Below are 17,517 nucleotides of genomic sequence, written 5' to 3' on the forward strand. Positions count from 1 at the left end.
CCTTTCCAGTGTTACAAATTTACTCCTCTCCATGGTGTCTGTGATGCAACTGCATTGGAGTGGTTGCTATTGGTCACCCACAACATTCTTATCTCCAGTGACTCTGCCCTTGCAGTGACTCTGCCCATACCTGGAATCTTCCCTCATCCCTCCCTATCTCTTAGATTCCCTGACTTCCTTCAAGACCTAACTCAAATCTCAGCTTCTGCAGGTGGCATTTCTTGGTCATTCACTGTCAGCTGCTAGTGGTTTGCACTCTAATATTGTCTTCCATCTGCTCTCTATAACTTCTTTATGTACCTACTTATTTATTTACCAATTGTAGACGTGGGCATTAGATGGCACAGAGCCTAGAGTCAGGAAGATTAATCATTTTGAGTTCAGATCTGGCCTCAGACACTTACTAATTGTGTGACCCTGGGCAAGTCACTTAACCTTGTTTGCCTCAGTTTCTTATCTGTAAAATGAACTGGAGAAGGAAATGGCAAACCACTCTAGTATCTTTGCTAACAAAATCCAGAATGGGGTCATAAAGCGTTGGACAGGACTGAAACAACTGACCAAGCAAGTAAATGTCCACTTTGGGAAAGTTATCTTCTTGAGGGCAAGAACTATTTTTTGTTGTTTTATTTTAATTGGCCTTTCTCTGTATCTGAAGCAGTTAGCACAATGTATGGCAATTAATAAATGCTTGTTGACTGACCAGATTTATTGTTCTTTTCCTCCTGTTTCTGAAACAAGGATAATAATCCTTTGTGCCACCTAAGAATTTTTAAAATTCATAGTCTTGGGTACATGAGATGAAAATGTTACCCTTTTTTTCATTTAGACCTTAGAAGGAAGCAGAAGCTCACAAGTAAGTGATAATAGGTATTTTACATATTAGAAAGCCTGAAATAAGATTTGTTTTCATTTTAGAGGCTAATATAAATTCTTTGGACTTCCTAACAGTTCCTCTTTGGAGCTGGATAGATTTCTGTAGTGGGAAAAGGGAGATTAAAGAGACTTGAGACTAGGTGAGGGAGTGCCAGTAGTTGGGAAAAAGAAGAGACACCTTAGAACCTATTCTTTCCTTTCTTCCTTGGTATGTTTTATTCTGAAACTGTAGACCAGAGATGTTAAATACACAGTTCTCCACTCTTGAATGTGACCCAAACTAGATTAAAATGTAATTGGGATATGTTTAACAAAATAAATAAAAAACAGTAAGACAAATGATATTAATATGTAGTTTTCTAAGTCACTATGTGACCACAAGAATCCTTATATATAGTATGGTTCAGTGGCCCCAGGTTCTCCTTGAGTTTGACAGTAATGCTTTAGACCCCCATCCTATAATGGTATTGGGGTAAAAGCAGAAACTGTGACTTGGTGTGTGGAATCAAGGGGGAACTTGGGTGGCAGCTAGAGGAGAAAGAATTTTTAGTTTACCTTGTTATTGGAGCATTTCAGATACCTGGAAATAGGGTAATTAAGTCAGTCTGCCTGTAATATAATTGATTTAGTTGTGAATATTTTTTCCCATAAATTCTCTCACTGAATTTCCTAGAAAGAAGGAAAATCAAAGCTGACAACTGAGCAGAAATATTAGTATTTATTATCATTTGTAAGCAAAAAGTAGCTGAGAGAAATTTTCCTTCCTTTATATAATTATAGAGGATAATCTACTGTCTGGCAGGGTCCTTTTCTTCTCCTTTGGGTTTTTTCTGGAAGTGACATTTTATTTACTAATCTGAACTGAAGGGTCACAAGTGGTGGCTATACCTGTGATTTTACTTTTCTCAACACTTTTTGTTTCCAAATATTAACAGCATCATTTTAATGTAAATAATCACCATGTTTTCTAGAAGATGATTTGAAGAAAGTTATAGTTGAATTCTTAACAAGTTATATTAGAATAACTCCTGAACAATGATTATTAAATCAGGACCTTTTTAGAAGACAAGATTTTTTTTTTTATCTTAATTTTCATCTTAAGTTCTGAAAATGTTCTCCCCAATTACTACTCTTGGTTTTTAGAATACAAATATTTAAGCCATTTTTGCATACCTAGTAAGTTCCATTTTTGTCTGACAGGTTGCTTACTATTAATCTTGTGACTTAAACTCAGTTTTTTTACTCTAGAAAACAAAATTTATTCTTTTAAAGTTAATAAGATATTTAAATCCAGACTAGTAGTTACGAAAAACCTAATCAGAATGTGTACTGTGCATTCCCTAATGCACTGTTGCATGCACTGCTGAGCATAATGTGAAAAAAAAAGTGCCATAAAAAGTTAAGTACCAAGTAACTAAGTGGAAAAAGGCTTTAATGGGAGAGCAACTGTGGTCATTAATCTGGTAGAGTAGTTCCTGTTCAGATGGTTATGTGCGTTAAGCTGCACTGACCCTTTGGTAAGTGAAATAGGAAATTCAAAATTAAATAATTTATTAGTGATAAAATGTCAGATTCCTTAAAGTAGCTCTTTATTATTTTTAGTATTTTTCATTCTTTTTTCCATAACATACTACTGTTTTCTTCTGATAAGAACACTTGACACCACAAACTACATACCTGTTAGCTTATCGTTACTATGATAGTTAATTAATAGATTACATAGTTTGGTAATTATATAAGTGTCTCATCAAATATTCCATATAAAAGTGAATAAAGTGCAAATTCTTGCTAATGCCACTAATATCTTTTTTGTATTTTGTTTTATTTTTATGTAAATAGTATTTTATTTTTTCCAATTACATGTGTAATTTTCAACATTAATCTTTTAGTTCCAAATTTTTCTCCCTCTCCCCTTCCCTAAGACAGTAAGCAATCTGATATAGATTATACATGTACAATCATGTTAAATATAGTTCCACATTGTCATATAAGAGAAGACTTAGCACAAAAGGGAAAACCTCTAAAAAAACAAAGAAAAGTGAAAATAGTATGCTTTGATCTGCATTCAGACTCCATCAAGTTCTTTCTCTGGCTGTGGAGATAGCTCAGTATTTTATTGGCTCAGTCTACCCATGAATAATATTTTTCCATCTGTTTAGATCTGCCTTTATTTGTGTAAAAAGTGTTTTATAATTGTGTTCATATAGTCTCTCGGTTTGTTATGGCAGGTAGAAAAGTATTTTATATTATCTGCAGTTATTTTAAATGGAATTTCTCTTCCTATTTATTCCTTCTGGATTTTGTTGGTAGCTTATAGAAATGCTAATGGTCTATGTGAGTTTGTTTTATATGCTACAGCTTTGCTAAAGTTGTTAATTGTGTCAGCTAATTTTTTTTAGTGATTCTCTTGGATTCTCTTAAGTACACATATCATCCACAAAGAACAATAGTTGTGTTTTCTCATTATCTATTTTCATTCCCTCAATTTTTTTTCTCTTTCTGCTACAGCTAACATTTCTAGTACTATATTGAACAATAGTGGTGGATAATGCACATCCCTGGGTCATCCCTAATCTTAACTGGGAAGATTTCTAGTTTCTTCCCATTACAGATAATACTTGCTAATGGTTTTAGAGATACTATTTTTTCCTTCTTAAGAAAGTCCATTCATTCCTATGCTTTCTAGTGTTTTTAATAGGAATGGATATTGTATAATTTATAAGTGTTTCAAAATTTTGAAAGCAGGCAATTATTACTTTCTTGTAAACAATTGATTAGACTAAGACTTAAATGCAGCATTGACATAGTTGGAAGAATATTCAGTACTTATGACCGTGGTTTGTGACAATATAATCAAAATTACAATACTATCAAAGTTAATTTACAGATTGAGTGTTTAATACCAAACTTCAAAGAGATACTTTATAGAGGTGGAAAAAAATAACTCTTTTTGAAGGACAAAAAAAAATCTAGAATATCCAGGGAAATAATTTTAAAAGGCAGGAATATGGGGGGAATAGCATTTCTAGAGCTCCAACTATATAACAAAGCAGTTATTGTCAGCAGCATTTGGTGTACTATTTAAAAAAATTGAAAAGTAGACTAGTAGAATAGACTTGATGAGGAAGAATCAGAAATAATTGAAGTTAAATCATAGTTCAACAAACCTGAAAACTAACTATTTGACAAGAATTTCTGAGAAAACTGGAAATTAGATTTAGACCAACAACTTACACGACATACTGCAATAAATTCAAAATGGATATATGAACTGAGTACTATAAAAAAAAAAAATTAGAAGAGCAACAGATTTTTATAGTTTGCAACAATGACTGAAAGATGTGAATTTTTAACCATAGAAAGATAAGAAAAGTTAAAATGAATGATTTTAATTAAATGAAATTAAAAAGTTTTTTCATGAACAAAATTATTGCAACTAGGTTAAGATGGGAAATAGCCAACTTGGGAAAAAAACTTTTCATCAAGTATCTCTGATAATAGACAATGGAAGACCCAGAATTATTCCTTCCAAAATAAGCAGTCAGATGACATGGAGAAATCATCTAACAGGAGTGGCAAACTATTAATAATGATGGAAAAGACTGCTATGGATCTTTAATAATAAGAGAAATAAACAACCTTGAGGTTTCACTTTCCACTTAGCAAATTAGTAAAGATGACAAAAGATGGGAATAGTGTTGGAGTGGTTATGGGAAAATGAGTATACTAATGGATTGCTTGGTGTAGTACTGGTGATTTGGTCCAAACATTCTGGAAAACAATTTAGAATTATGCAAACCAGATAATTAAAATGTCCATACAATTTGACACAGAGATTCCATTGCTTGGCATTTGCCCCCAAAGGGTTGAAACATAGGTTTTTCATGTATATCAGAATTTTCATATTAGAACTTTCTATGGTAGCAAAAAACTGAAACCAAAGTACACACCCATTGACTGGAAATGGCTAAACAAATTGTGATACATGATGTAATGGATGTTACTGTGTGGTGAGTATGATGAATACAGAGAAGCATAAAAAGACTTAGGTAACCTGAAGCAAATTGATAGAAGTAAGTAAAACCAGGAAAATGATGTAAATGGAAAAAATAACAACAGAACAATCAAAATTAAATGCTTTGAAATTATAATGACCAAGTTTGGGTTAAGGAAGAATTATTAGAAGACCTCCTCCTCTCTCCCCCTCTTCATTCCTTGTTTCTTTGCTGGAATGAGAGACTCTGCTGCTTTTTGGATATGTTGCTTATTTTTCCTGAACTTATTTTTTTTATTGTAAGACCCCTTGAGGGGATGGGGGATGGTATATAGTGGGAAATGAAGTTCTAGTAAAAACAAATTTACAACAATAGCAATAAACTGGTGAGCCAAACATGGAATGGATCTCAAAAAATGAAACCTCATTTTTGAACTGTTTATTTTGTCTTGATCAGATAGTAGGAATCCTTCCCCACTACCAAGATTACCATACATAGAAACAGGAAAAAAAGTTTTTGCTGTTTGCTCTTGCAAATACTAGAAAACTTCCAAAATTCATACTTTTAAAATTATTGAATTTTTTTTTTTGCCTATTTACTTCCCATGTTTGTTCTTCTGATTCTACTGATCTGGTTTTGTGTAGAATTATAATATTTGGGTCTTGGATATCAAACGTTTATTAGAGAAATGTGCTACAGAGATTATTTTACCAACTTAACATTTCCCTAAGTATTTTTCTTTCTTTTACTTATATCCGTAGTTCTGGGCACAATGACTAACACAGGGTAGCACTTAATCAGTACTTGTTGATTGCTTTTATAATTTAGCTGCATTCATTTTGTGTACAAAATATTTTACAACTTTACATAATCAAAATTGTTCATTTTTATCTCCTGTTATATCCCTCTGTCCCTTGTTTAAAAACTTGAATCTCCTATCCTTAGTAGGGAAAAGTATCTCCTTCCATTTGTGTTCTGTGGTTCCAAAACTGAACTCTTAATCTCTCCCTCTGCCCTTTCTAGTTGCCATAATTCTGTTTGTAACACTCTGTCAGAATAAGTAGCTCATCTTAAGAATAGGAGTGTTAAAATCAAGTTGTTGGAAAGTTTTGGGTAATGGGATAGGAGGGAAAAGCGAATAATAAGCATTTATATAGAAAGTAGGATATGCCAGACACTGTGCAAAGTACTTTACAAATATTTTATCATTTGATCTTTAACAGCAACCCTGTAGGTGCTATTATGATTCTCATTTTCCAGTTGAGGAAACTGAGGCAGACAGAGGTGAAGTGACTTTCCCAGGGTCGCACAACTAGTGTCTTGGAGACAGACTTGAACTCGGGTCTGCCTGATTCCAGACTCAGCATTGTTACTTATTCTACCATCTAGCTGCCTCTAGGTAGCTAATAATTACTAATTAGCATTAATTACGATTGATGAAGCAAAAAATTATATTAGAGTATCTGTGTAATAGAGAGGAACCAGGCGAAGTTGGGAAAGAGCAGACTTTTTTCTTGGAACATCCCTTAGTCTTTAAGTTTGAGTAGTAGAGTACTATTGGTTGTATCAGCCTTAGTCTTCTTTTTTGAGATGCCTATAAGACCATTGGCCTTTATTGATATTTCTTTTCTTTCACATCTCAATCCATTTCTTTCTTTTGATTCAACTCCATGTGACTTCATTCCTTCTTCTTTGCTTCCATATTCTTAGACTCTCTATTATAGTGGTTCTTACCTTGGGGTCTGTAAACTTTTTTTTTAGTGTTTTGATTACATTTTAATATAAATGGTTTTCTTTGTAATCCTATATACTTTATTTTATGCATTTAAAAACATTATTCTGAGAATGGATCCATAGCCTTCATCATAGTGCCAAAGGGGTGACCCAAGACACCAAAAAAATCTTTTCGGGTTCTGAGGTAGCTAACCAGGTTTCTCTGGCAATTGCTTTTATTGATTCAAAGAAACTACACACCCCAGTCCACTCTCAGCTCTGATTGATTGGTTCACTCAAGAAGTGTTCTTGTATAACAAAGGTAATTACTTGTAAGTGATGCAGAATAATCAATGGGACCCTACCCTTAAATGTTGATGACATAACCATCATTCTTTAAATGACATAATTATCATTCTTGTCACCTAGGCATAAAGCATTAGTCTTTTTACCTTTTTTCTTTCCTTCATCTTCATATTAATTGCCAGGTCCTGAACGTTATTTTTTTCCTTATTATATTTTTCTAGATAATTTTTGTCTTAATAATTTATTTGTATCCTTTGTGTAGAAGTGAAAGTCCTTTGAGGGAACGTTCCCATAGTATCCCTAGTTCTTAGCAAAATGCCTTAAACCTAAGTAACAGTTGAACAAATATTTGTTAAACTGAATTGGAGAAAGGAATGATCCCAAAAAGTAGCAAAACATTTGACAAAAATGTCTCAGGAATCTTATTGAATAGGTGGAAAGTTGTGAGCTAGACAGTACAATTAAATGTGTTTGTGTTCATCCTTCGTTGCTGAAGAAGACCATGACATCAGAGAAATGATGACGTGACTTGCACTTGACTTTGTTTTGAGTGAGGGAGGGCTATGCACGGTGACCAGCCTCACTTCTCCAGAGCATCTGAATCCAGTGGCCAGATATTCATCAGGATGACTGGAGATGACCCAGGATGCACTGGGCGACCTTGGCCTTTTAGGCGATGCCCATTCATTGAATAGGGCTGTTTAAGAGGTAGCCAGGACATGGTCCTTTGATGAGGCCAAGAAAAGAAAGACATCAGGCTGGGAGGGAAACAGCAACAGTTACTATTGATAATGACTCTAAAGCTAGGAGGGCCCAGATGAGGTCTTAGGCAGGGCCCATTGGCTTCCCAGCTTCAGAGTGCAGTAGTTTTAAGGTTTTGGGAAAGGAGAGGAAGGGAGGGGAGGGGAGTTAAAAAGTGACTGAATGTTTGGATCTAAAGAATAACTGTCAGTTTTTTACTTTCAACTTTGAAGGAGTCTCTAGTCTCTAGTAGAACACCTGTAAGGATCCATGCTTGATGTACGACTATTTAACTTTTTTTTTTCCAGTGACTTAGAGAAAAATCATACCAGATCTGCAAACAACAGAAAGGTAACAGGGATTGCTAATGTGAGAAAGGACATTCCAGATCCATTTTATCTTAATTATTTGTTTTTGTGTTGTTGAGTTGTATTTGACTCTGTGAACCCTGTGTACCATCCTGTGTATGGGTTTTGGTTTTTTGGTGTTTTTTTGGCAAAGATATTTGAGTGGTTTGCCATTTTCTTCTCCAGTGCATTAAGACAAATAGAGGTTTAAGTGACTTGCCCAGGGTTGTACAGCTAGTAAATGTTTTGAGTCCTGATTTGAACTCAGGTCTTCCTGACTCCAGGCCCAGTGCTCTACACACTAAGCCACCTAGCTGACTCCTTGTCTAGGTACAGCTAGTATTTGTATAGTGCATTAAGGGTTACAAAGCACTTTACATATATATTAACTGATGTGAGCCTCACAACAATTTTGGAAGGAAGATTTGACAAATGAGGAAACTGAATCAGATTAACAGGTTAATGATTAACAGGTTATTAAATATCAGACTTGATTAGAACTCAGGTCTTCCAGACTTCAAGTGTAATGCTCTTGTCTAGTGTGCTACCTAGCTAGCTAGCTTGCTATAAAGGTTTTAGTGGACTGCAGGCACAATATGAGTCAGCAATAAAAAAAATTCGGTCTTCAGCTGAATCAAGAGAGAAGTAGTATTCTGTATTAGATAGAAAGGATAGAAATAGCCTAATCTATTTTGGTTATCTGCATCTACAGTGCTTCATTCAATTTTGACTATCATGTTTTAGTATAGACATTGGTAAACTTGGAGAATATTCAGAGCCAAAGTGACCAGGATGATGAAGGGCTTCTAGGCTGTTTCCATAACTATAGCCCTTTGCTTAATAGATGTCATTTGATAGGCTCTTTACTGCCTACTGGTCTCAGTCCCAAATCCCCAAACAGAAAAAAAAAATTTATTTTGATCTCAAGGTTTCAGCACAATAGGTCCATGGTACTCTGTCCTACCTTTCCAGTCTTCCAGCAGCTTACTTAGTGCATACTTTTTAATAAACTGACACTATTCTCCTTGATATTCTATACACAAGCTTCCATTTCCTTACTACATGCATTTTCTATCCCTATACCTTAAATTCTTTCCCTCATCTCTTCCAGTCTAGCTTCTCTCAAATCCCAGCTAAAATCCCACCTTCTCTAAGAAGGCTTTTCCATATCCATTTAATGCTAGTGCTCTCCCTTTAGTTCTCAGCACAATGCCCAGCACATAGTAGGCGTTTAATAAATGTATGTTAATTTACTACCTATCCTTATTTGTACATAGTTGTGTGCATGTTATCTCCCCCATTAGACTGTGAGCTCCTTGAACACAGGGACTTTTGCCTGTCTTGGTGTACCCAGCTCTTAGCACAGTACCTGGCACATAGGCATTTAATAAATGTTTACAGTCTGACTGACTTTTTAGGCTGAAGTTGTCATAATTGTTAATGAATTGAGGTGTGGGACTTGTTATGTCTTGAAAAATAGGTAGGATTTGGCAAGGAAGCAGAGAAGGACATTCCAAGCAGGTAAGAGATCTTGAGAAAAGGCAGGGAGCAGAATGTCAAATATATGTCTTATACATGGGGCTTACTTACCTGGGACAGAAGGAAAAGAGACGTGTATAGAGGCATTAGTTTCAGGTAAGATGAATCAGATCTGATAGAACCAGGTTTGGTTAATGAGATAAGTGACAAATACTAAAATTAAGCAAGAACTACATTTAAATACAAATTTAACAATTGAAATATTACATGTATTTATGTGATCTCATTTTTCTGATCCTCTTCTGGATATCTAATTTCTCTAATTGCACTAGATGAGAGCTTCATAGGGAATCAGACTTTTATCTCCACCTATAGAGATAAAAATAGAGATAGGTATATATACTTTTACCTTTCTGAAACCATATCTTCCTAAAGAGATAAAGGTTCAAGGCACAAATTAAACATTCTCTCTTGAGAATCTTTCATGAGTTCTTCCTGTCCCCATAAATGTATTAAGTGAAAAGGAGAGATTCCTTTCTGAATTCTTGTAATACTTTGTTTCTATTTATATAGTGATATACAATCATATTCTAGCTTGCATTAGTTATTTGTGTATGAGCTTCTCTTTCCTCCTGTATCTACCATTACTGCCACCACCACAACGACCACCACCACCACTGCCTACGGTCTACAAACTGGCCTTCTTTCTATTCACATAACAACATTCATATCTCGTATCTCTGTGCCTTTGTAATGACTCTGCCCATACCATGAATGTACTTCCTTAGTTTTGCTTCATAGACACAGCTCAAGCACCATCTTCTGTGTGAAATTTTTCTCTGTTCAGCTGCTAGTACCTACCTTGAATTTAACTACTTGGTAATAATAATGATGATAATAATAGCATGTATTATAGAGTTTTGAAGTTTGCAAAGCATTGCACATACTCATTTGATCCTCAAAACAGCCATATGAGAAAGGTGTCATTATTTTCATTTTAGATGAGACAGAGGTGAAGTGACTTGCCCAGAGTAACACAGCTCTGAGTGTCTGAGATGGGATTTGAACTCTTCTTACATTTTTTTCTTCTTGCTACAAACTAAGCACTCTTATCACTGTGTCATCTAGCTGCCTCCTATATATTTACATTTATTGTATTTATGATGTCTATATTTTTAGATAAGACTTGTCTTACCCAGTATAATGTAGATTCCTTATGAGTAGGAATAGTTTACTTTTTTGTACTTTCATCTCCAATGCCTAGCACACAGTAGGTAATTAATAAATTCCTATTGGTTAGCATGTTTTATGTCTCTTGATTTTAAACTCCTTGCACATACCAACTTGACACAATTAAATTACAACACAAAATTATAATAAGTAAATTAAAGTCATAAACTAAATGCAGGGTGAAAACTAAGAAAAGAAATTCAGTGCTAGTGTAGTTGAACATGCTGATGTCACTGCTGAATAAATGTGACTGCCTAAAAAGGTGTTGTACTTTTGTCACAATTAAGTATGATTCAGAACAAGGAAGTAATATTCTCACGGTTAAAATGGCAACTTCGTGTTCATTTTAAAAGAGAAATAAACAGGCATATCATACGATCATAGCTTTAGGATTTAGTGGAACTTTTTAGAGGAATCAAGTCCAATCCCCAATTTTACAGATAAGGATATTGAGGCTCAGAGAGGTGAAGTGTTTTACTCAATGCCCTCTGAGTAGTAAGTGACTGAGCTGAGTTTTGAGCTTTAGGTCATTTTATTCCTGCTTCACAAAATGTGGAAAAAGGGTCTGAGGAAATGGTGGGTATTTGGTTTGCAAAAGAGAAGACTTATAATGGACTATCGTGGTAGTTGTCTTTAAACACTCAGTCAAAGTTACAGGGTGGCAGAAGACTGGCTCAAAATAAGAAAGAACTACTAACAAGTCTTGAAAGACTCAAAAGTGGATTCAAAGCACTTTGGCAAAAGTGGTGTCTGACTTCAAATTCAAGATTTTTTTTCACCATTCGTATTGCCTCTTAAGGTTCTGAGATTCTGTGGTAATATACTGATATTTTTCCATTCTTACCATAGTTCAGTTTAATTCTGAATGAATATTTAGTATGTTTTATTGGTTCCTTTTTCAACGTATCTAAAGGTACATAGTTAATGTATGAATGAATGTATGTAATGAACTTACATAGTTAAATTTTATAAAAAAAGAATTTCATAAAAAAAGAAAAAGGGATTGGCCAGTGAATCAAGAGCAAGAGATCAGTGTTCCATCAAGTATTGCATCTTTGCTTATATTTGGGTTAATCATATAGCTTCATTTTTTTTGCTTCATTATTTCCTTCTGTAAAATAATATAGATGCCCCTGTTTATATTCAAGTTTTAAAGTTCCACCTTTAGCAAGAAGCCTTTCTTAGCCAACCTTAGGTTTTAGACTGTGAGCTCTTTGAAAGCAGGGACTGGGGGTTTTCTGGTTTTGGATGGAGGTTGTTTGTTTTGTTTTGATTTTTTTGTCCTTTTAAAAAAAAATCCTCAGGGTGTAGAACTTAATAAATGCTAGTTGATTGATCATCTACTAGGAAGATTAGGGACCAGAAAGTGCATTGTGAATAAATTTGGCATATAAATTCAAAATGATAATGAGATCTCAGTGGTGCTATGGATAGACCTCCAGTCCTGGAACCAGGAAGACCTGAATTCAAATGTGACCTCAGACAGTTACTAGCTATGTGACCCTAGGCAAATCACTTAACCTTATTTGCCTCAGTTCCTTATCGGTAAAATGAGCTGGAGAAGGAAATGGCAAATCACTCTAGTATCTTTGCCAAGAAAATCCAAATGGTGTCAGTCATGAAGAGTTGGCCATGACTGAAATGACTCAACAAGATGAAATCACCAAGTGAAAGAGTAAAGAAAGAAAAGAAGGCCCAGCATAGAGCTTGGGGCGTGGGGGGTCAGGGGTGTATCTCTCATAGTTTGTGAATGTGACTTGGAAATCCAGCTTACGAAGCCTGAGATGAGATGCAAATGTCCTCTCTTTCCCCTGAAAAGTCAGCTATGAGGTTGGGGATAAGAGATAGGAGATAGTGTGGGAAATTTTACTAGAGAAGATAGTTTGAAATATTTTCTATGTACAGTGGTGCAGAGAATCTGGGAAGAGGGAGAGAAGGGCCCTTTTGAGATTAGTTAACATAAATTTGTAGTGAACCCAGTGTGCGTAGCTACAGGACTTTTATCTAGCTTTATTCATCAACATGGGAGAGAGAGAGAGCGCGAGCTGAGTTGGTAGATGGTAGAAATAATCTAGGGTTGGGGTTTGGCAGTGAGACAATGGAGAAGTAGAATGATAATATGAAGTTGAACTAGTCAGATACAGAATTGATACTAGAAAAGGAAGGAAAGTAAAAACAAAAACAGAAAAATCTGGGAAATTATGGAGGAACAGAGAAGTTTGTGGGGATATGAAGAATAGATATAGGAGATACGTCATAGAGAGGTCGAATGACAAGAGATTATCATCAGATAGAAGAATTTCAGAGTTTTTAATTATGGAAATGATCACCTACTACTTGTGTTGAGATCAGCTACACCACCCCTTGGTGTTACTGTGGGGGAGGATGAGGATGTAGGTCCTGGGGGTTGGAGAACTTGAAGAACTGTGAGGTGTGAGGGTATTTAAGGAGACATCACACACATATAAATATAAAACTCCTCATGTAAGGCAGAAGTTAAGGGTGGCAAGGAAGACTGTGAGCTAGGTGCTTAACTCCTTGAGAAAAGAGGGAGAATGACCTGACTTAGAGGCCCTAGATAATAGCCATTCAGGATTGGGTGATTAATTTGGATAGAATGAATAGCCAAGGAGAGGTTGCTGAGTGATGTTGCAGAGGAAGATCAGGAAATGGCTGTATTGAACTAGAGAGTATTCCAGCTCCCTTTTCAGGACAAGTATCTTAAGTATGAAAGAAGATACAACCAGTTTTGGAAGTGAGGGCTAGGGATTCAGTGGTTTTTAGTTTGGGGTTTTTTGTTTTTTTTTTTGGAAAAGAGCCAGGTCTCAATAAAGGCCCAAAGTTGATGAGCCTAAGAGAAACAAATTGGTCTAAATGAAAGGAAGTTGGTATGAAGCAGGAATTCCAGAGGACAGTGAAAAATCAGGCAGATCTGTAGTAATACTCATTGAAGGGGTAGGGTTGAGGTGGATGGGGAATAAAAGAACAAGTAGCAGAAGTTGTGGATTGAGGTAGTTTTTTCTTAGGTGGTCAGGAATTCAGTATCCCAGGGATTAGGAAAATAAGAAGGGATAGAGTTTGCTTCTTGTAGGAAGAGTCTGGGCAGAGAAATCACAGCTGCATCTTGGGGAGTAGGGAGAGGGAAAGGTTGAGCCTCTGTTTGGTTGTCATGGTGCCTGGCTGTATTTGACCTCTCAAATGAGAAAACATGTATTAGCACAGTGCCTGGCATATAGTAGGCACCATATATTTTCCCCGTTTCCTTTGTGCCTGGTGGTCATGTGATCTTCTGTATCCATCTGCAAGTCACTATGCTAGTCAATTATCTGTATGATCTTGGGCAAGCCAAATTACTTTCTCTTCCTAGATCTTTGTTTCCTTATCTTAAGGTAAGAGTTTTGGACTAAAAGATTTTAAAAGTCCCTACTCAAGGTGACTGGTGACTTTCTAGGCATAGGGAATAACTTGTATGAATACACAGAAATGGGAAGGTGAAATGGTGATTAGCAGAAAACGTATAATTGCTCAGTGTGACAGAAATTAGAGAATGTGACCAGAGGAGAACAATTAAACCTTGAATAGACTTGGGACTTGATAGTAAAAGGCCTTAAGCCAAGGCCTTGTAAGAAGTCCCTCCTTCTCCCTTCCCCCAACTCCCCAAGATGCAGCTGTGATTTCTCTGCCCAAACTCTTCCTACAAAAAGCAAACTCTATCCCTTCTTATTTTCCTAATCCCTGGGACACTGATGTCCTGACCGCCTAAGAAAAAACTTCCTCAGTCCACAGTTTCTGCTATTCGTTCTTTTATCCCCATCCACCTCAATCCTAACCCTTAAAGAACTTGTAAGAAGTTTTATTTTGTCCCAGAGAAATTAAGAAGCCACTGAAGGTTTTTGAGCAGGTTTTATTATTTTGTACAGCTGTGTGGAGATTGGATGGGAGAAGGTAGAGAATAGAGAAGCAAGGGAACCAATTCCAAGGTCATTGCTAGGGTAAAAGGTGATGAGGGACTGATTTGAGAACATATGAGTGGAGAATTAGGAGTAGATGATAAAGATGTGACAAGAGTATAATGAAGAAAGAAGAGTCTGGCTTGACCCTAGTGAATGAAGTTGATAGTGCTCTCTTTAGACACAGGTAAATTGCATCAATAATTATGTTAACCTAAATTTATAAAACTTCATTTACTTCTATTAGCTTCTGTTAACTTCGATCATCACCATTAATAATAATAAGCATTTATGTACTTATTATATGCCAGGTACTGTGCTAAGCTCTGGGAGTAAAAAATGGGGCAAAAATACTGTCTCTGTTTTCAAAGAACTCACATTCTGATGAGTAAGAGAATATGCAAACAACTATGTACATAATAGATATAATATAAATGGCAGGTAATCTTACAGGGGAGGAAGAAAAGCAAGCCAGAAAAGGCCTTTTGTAATAGTTTGAATTTGAGCTGTCTTGAAGGAAGCTAGAAAAGCTAGGAGAATGAGATTAGGAGGGAAAGTATTCCAGGCATGGGGGATGACCAGTGAAAAAAGACCAAATCAGGAGACAGTGTCCTATGGTGGGAGAAACAACAAAAACTAGCTGTGTGAAACTGAGTAAATCATTTAACCTGTGGTTTAGTTTTTCTCATCTGTAAAATGGGGATAATAGCACCTACCTATCTCCCAAGGTTGTTGTGAGGATCAGATGAAATCATGTTTGTAAAGCATTTTGCAGACCTTAAAAACACCATGTAAATGTGCTCAATGCCAGTAGTGGTGGCGGTGGTGGTGGTGGTGGTAGTGTAGAGTATGTGAAGATAGGAGTAAAATATAAGAAGGGACTGGGTTGTGAAGGGTTTTAAAAACCAAGCAGAGAAGTTTACATTTGATCCTGGAAGTAATAGGGAGCCACTGGAGTTTAATGAATAGAAAAACGACATGATCATACTTAAGCTTTAGGAAAATTACTTTGGCCACTGAGTAGAATATGGATTGGAGTGGAGAGAAACTTGGGGATTGGGAGTAGCTTAGATCTGTGAATGGTAAGGGCCTACGAACAGAGTGTTGGCTCTTTGAGTGGAGAGAGCTGGATTTATAAGAGAGATGTTGTGGAGGTAGAATTGAAAATTTCAGAGTTGGCAGCAGATTGGGTATAGGGGATATGAAGGAGGTGAGTGCAAGTGTGAAGTCAAGGACAAATAAATGAATGAAAAAGACATTTATTAAATGATTATCATATATGTAAAGAACTGTTCCAAGTGCTGAGAATAAAAATTTTAAAAGGGTGATTGTGATTGTGCAGACTGAGATTGGGAGCCAAGGTGGTGGTGCCCTCAGTAGTAATAGAAAAGTTGGGAAGAGGGAAAGGAAGGTTTTGAGGGGAAAATATGAATTCTGTTTTGGACATAGTGAGTTAGATTTTTATGGCATTTTGTTAGGTGATATGTGTCGCTTTAAATTGAGATCATTGGGGAGCTCACTGTGCAGCCACTTTGATTTCTATTGATACTGTCCCCCTTTATCATGATAAGCAGAATTTCATTAAAAGCCTTCTAATCATCCTAAGGCAGTCTTCCTTTTTAGAAGCCATAAGGTCATATTTCTTGTTGGATCTTTTTAAAATTTGTTTGTCTGACTACACTTGATGATCCTTTTCTTAATTGACTTAGTTAACAATAGTTGCTTTGATTAGAATCACTGAACAATCTCTCTTTACTTAGAATTTGTTCTTAAATAGAAGTTCTTTCTGTTGCTGCTTCTACCTATTTTAAGTGTTGAACCATGGTACAAGGCAACTGAAGAAATTATGAGAAGGCTCTGTTTTTTGTAGACTTGAAGAGTAGATTTCTAAAAAGAGCTCTGTTAATTTTATGGTCTGTGGCAAGATTTTATGTGAGATGTAGTACCTATAAGGTTGGCATTGGAATCAGGAAGATCTGAATTCAAATTCTGTCTCTGATACATACTATCCTGGCAAATTACTTAAACTCTTAATGTTCTAGGTAATATTCCAAGGTTTTCTTCCCGACTTTTCCTCCCACCCTCAGGCAGGAAAAGTTCAACACAGTAATTCATCATATAGTAAAATTTTATGAAACTTTTGCTGCAAAGTTCTCCCAAGGTAAATTGAATAGCTAGTCTTAAGGTAAAAACAAACAAATCCTGGATGGATTGATTGAAAATCTTTGTTGTTGTTGAGTCATTTCAGTCATGTCTGACTGACCTCATTTAGGCTTTTCTTGGCAAAGATATTAAGAGTCATTTGCCATTTTTCCTCCAGCTCATTTTACTGATGAGGAACTGAGACAAACAAGGTCAAGTGACTTGCTCAGGGTCACACAGCTAATAAATGTTTGAGACCAGATTTGAACTCATGAAGATGAGTCTTCCTAATTCCACTGCATCACACCTAGGAGCCCACCTAGCTGATTTAAGAGTCTAAAGGAATTCAATAACTGGTTTATGATTTGCCTGAGTCAACTGTACTAGTGTTCTTGCTGTTCCTTTTAGTACTTAAGTACAAAAGACTTCAAATTAAGATATCTTAGGAGTCCAGCTCTAACACATATACTCCAGCAAATAAGCATAAGAGGACACCAGATTGAGCATGGCTTGAAAAAGGACACAGGAGAAGACACTCCCACCTTGTTCCTTTGCAGAGTTGGGAGGTCCACAAGTGGTGCATTACATATTTTTCAGACCTTTCCTATCTATTGATCAATTTTGCTGTTGTTTTTTTCCTCCCTTTCTTTTTGGTCCTCTTAATCATTGTTTTTTCTGATGCCCTTTAAAATTCTTTTCTTGATGTAATTTTTCTTTTATTATCACCAAATTAAAATG

At 35.9% G+C, this 17,517-nt stretch overlaps 1 protein-coding gene across 16 annotated transcripts in view; it reads left to right on the forward strand.

Annotated features, from left to right (window-relative positions):
* WNK1 (WNK lysine deficient protein kinase 1) overlaps nt 1-17,517 on the forward strand; it is a 174,287-nt gene that overhangs the window by 21,159 nt on the left and 135,611 nt on the right. The window lies entirely within an intron of this gene.

This window comes from Notamacropus eugenii, chromosome 3 (genome assembly GCF_028372415.1).
Source record: "Notamacropus eugenii isolate mMacEug1 chromosome 3, mMacEug1.pri_v2, whole genome shotgun sequence".
NCBI classification, from domain to species: Eukaryota; Metazoa; Chordata; class Mammalia; order Diprotodontia; family Macropodidae; genus Notamacropus; species Notamacropus eugenii.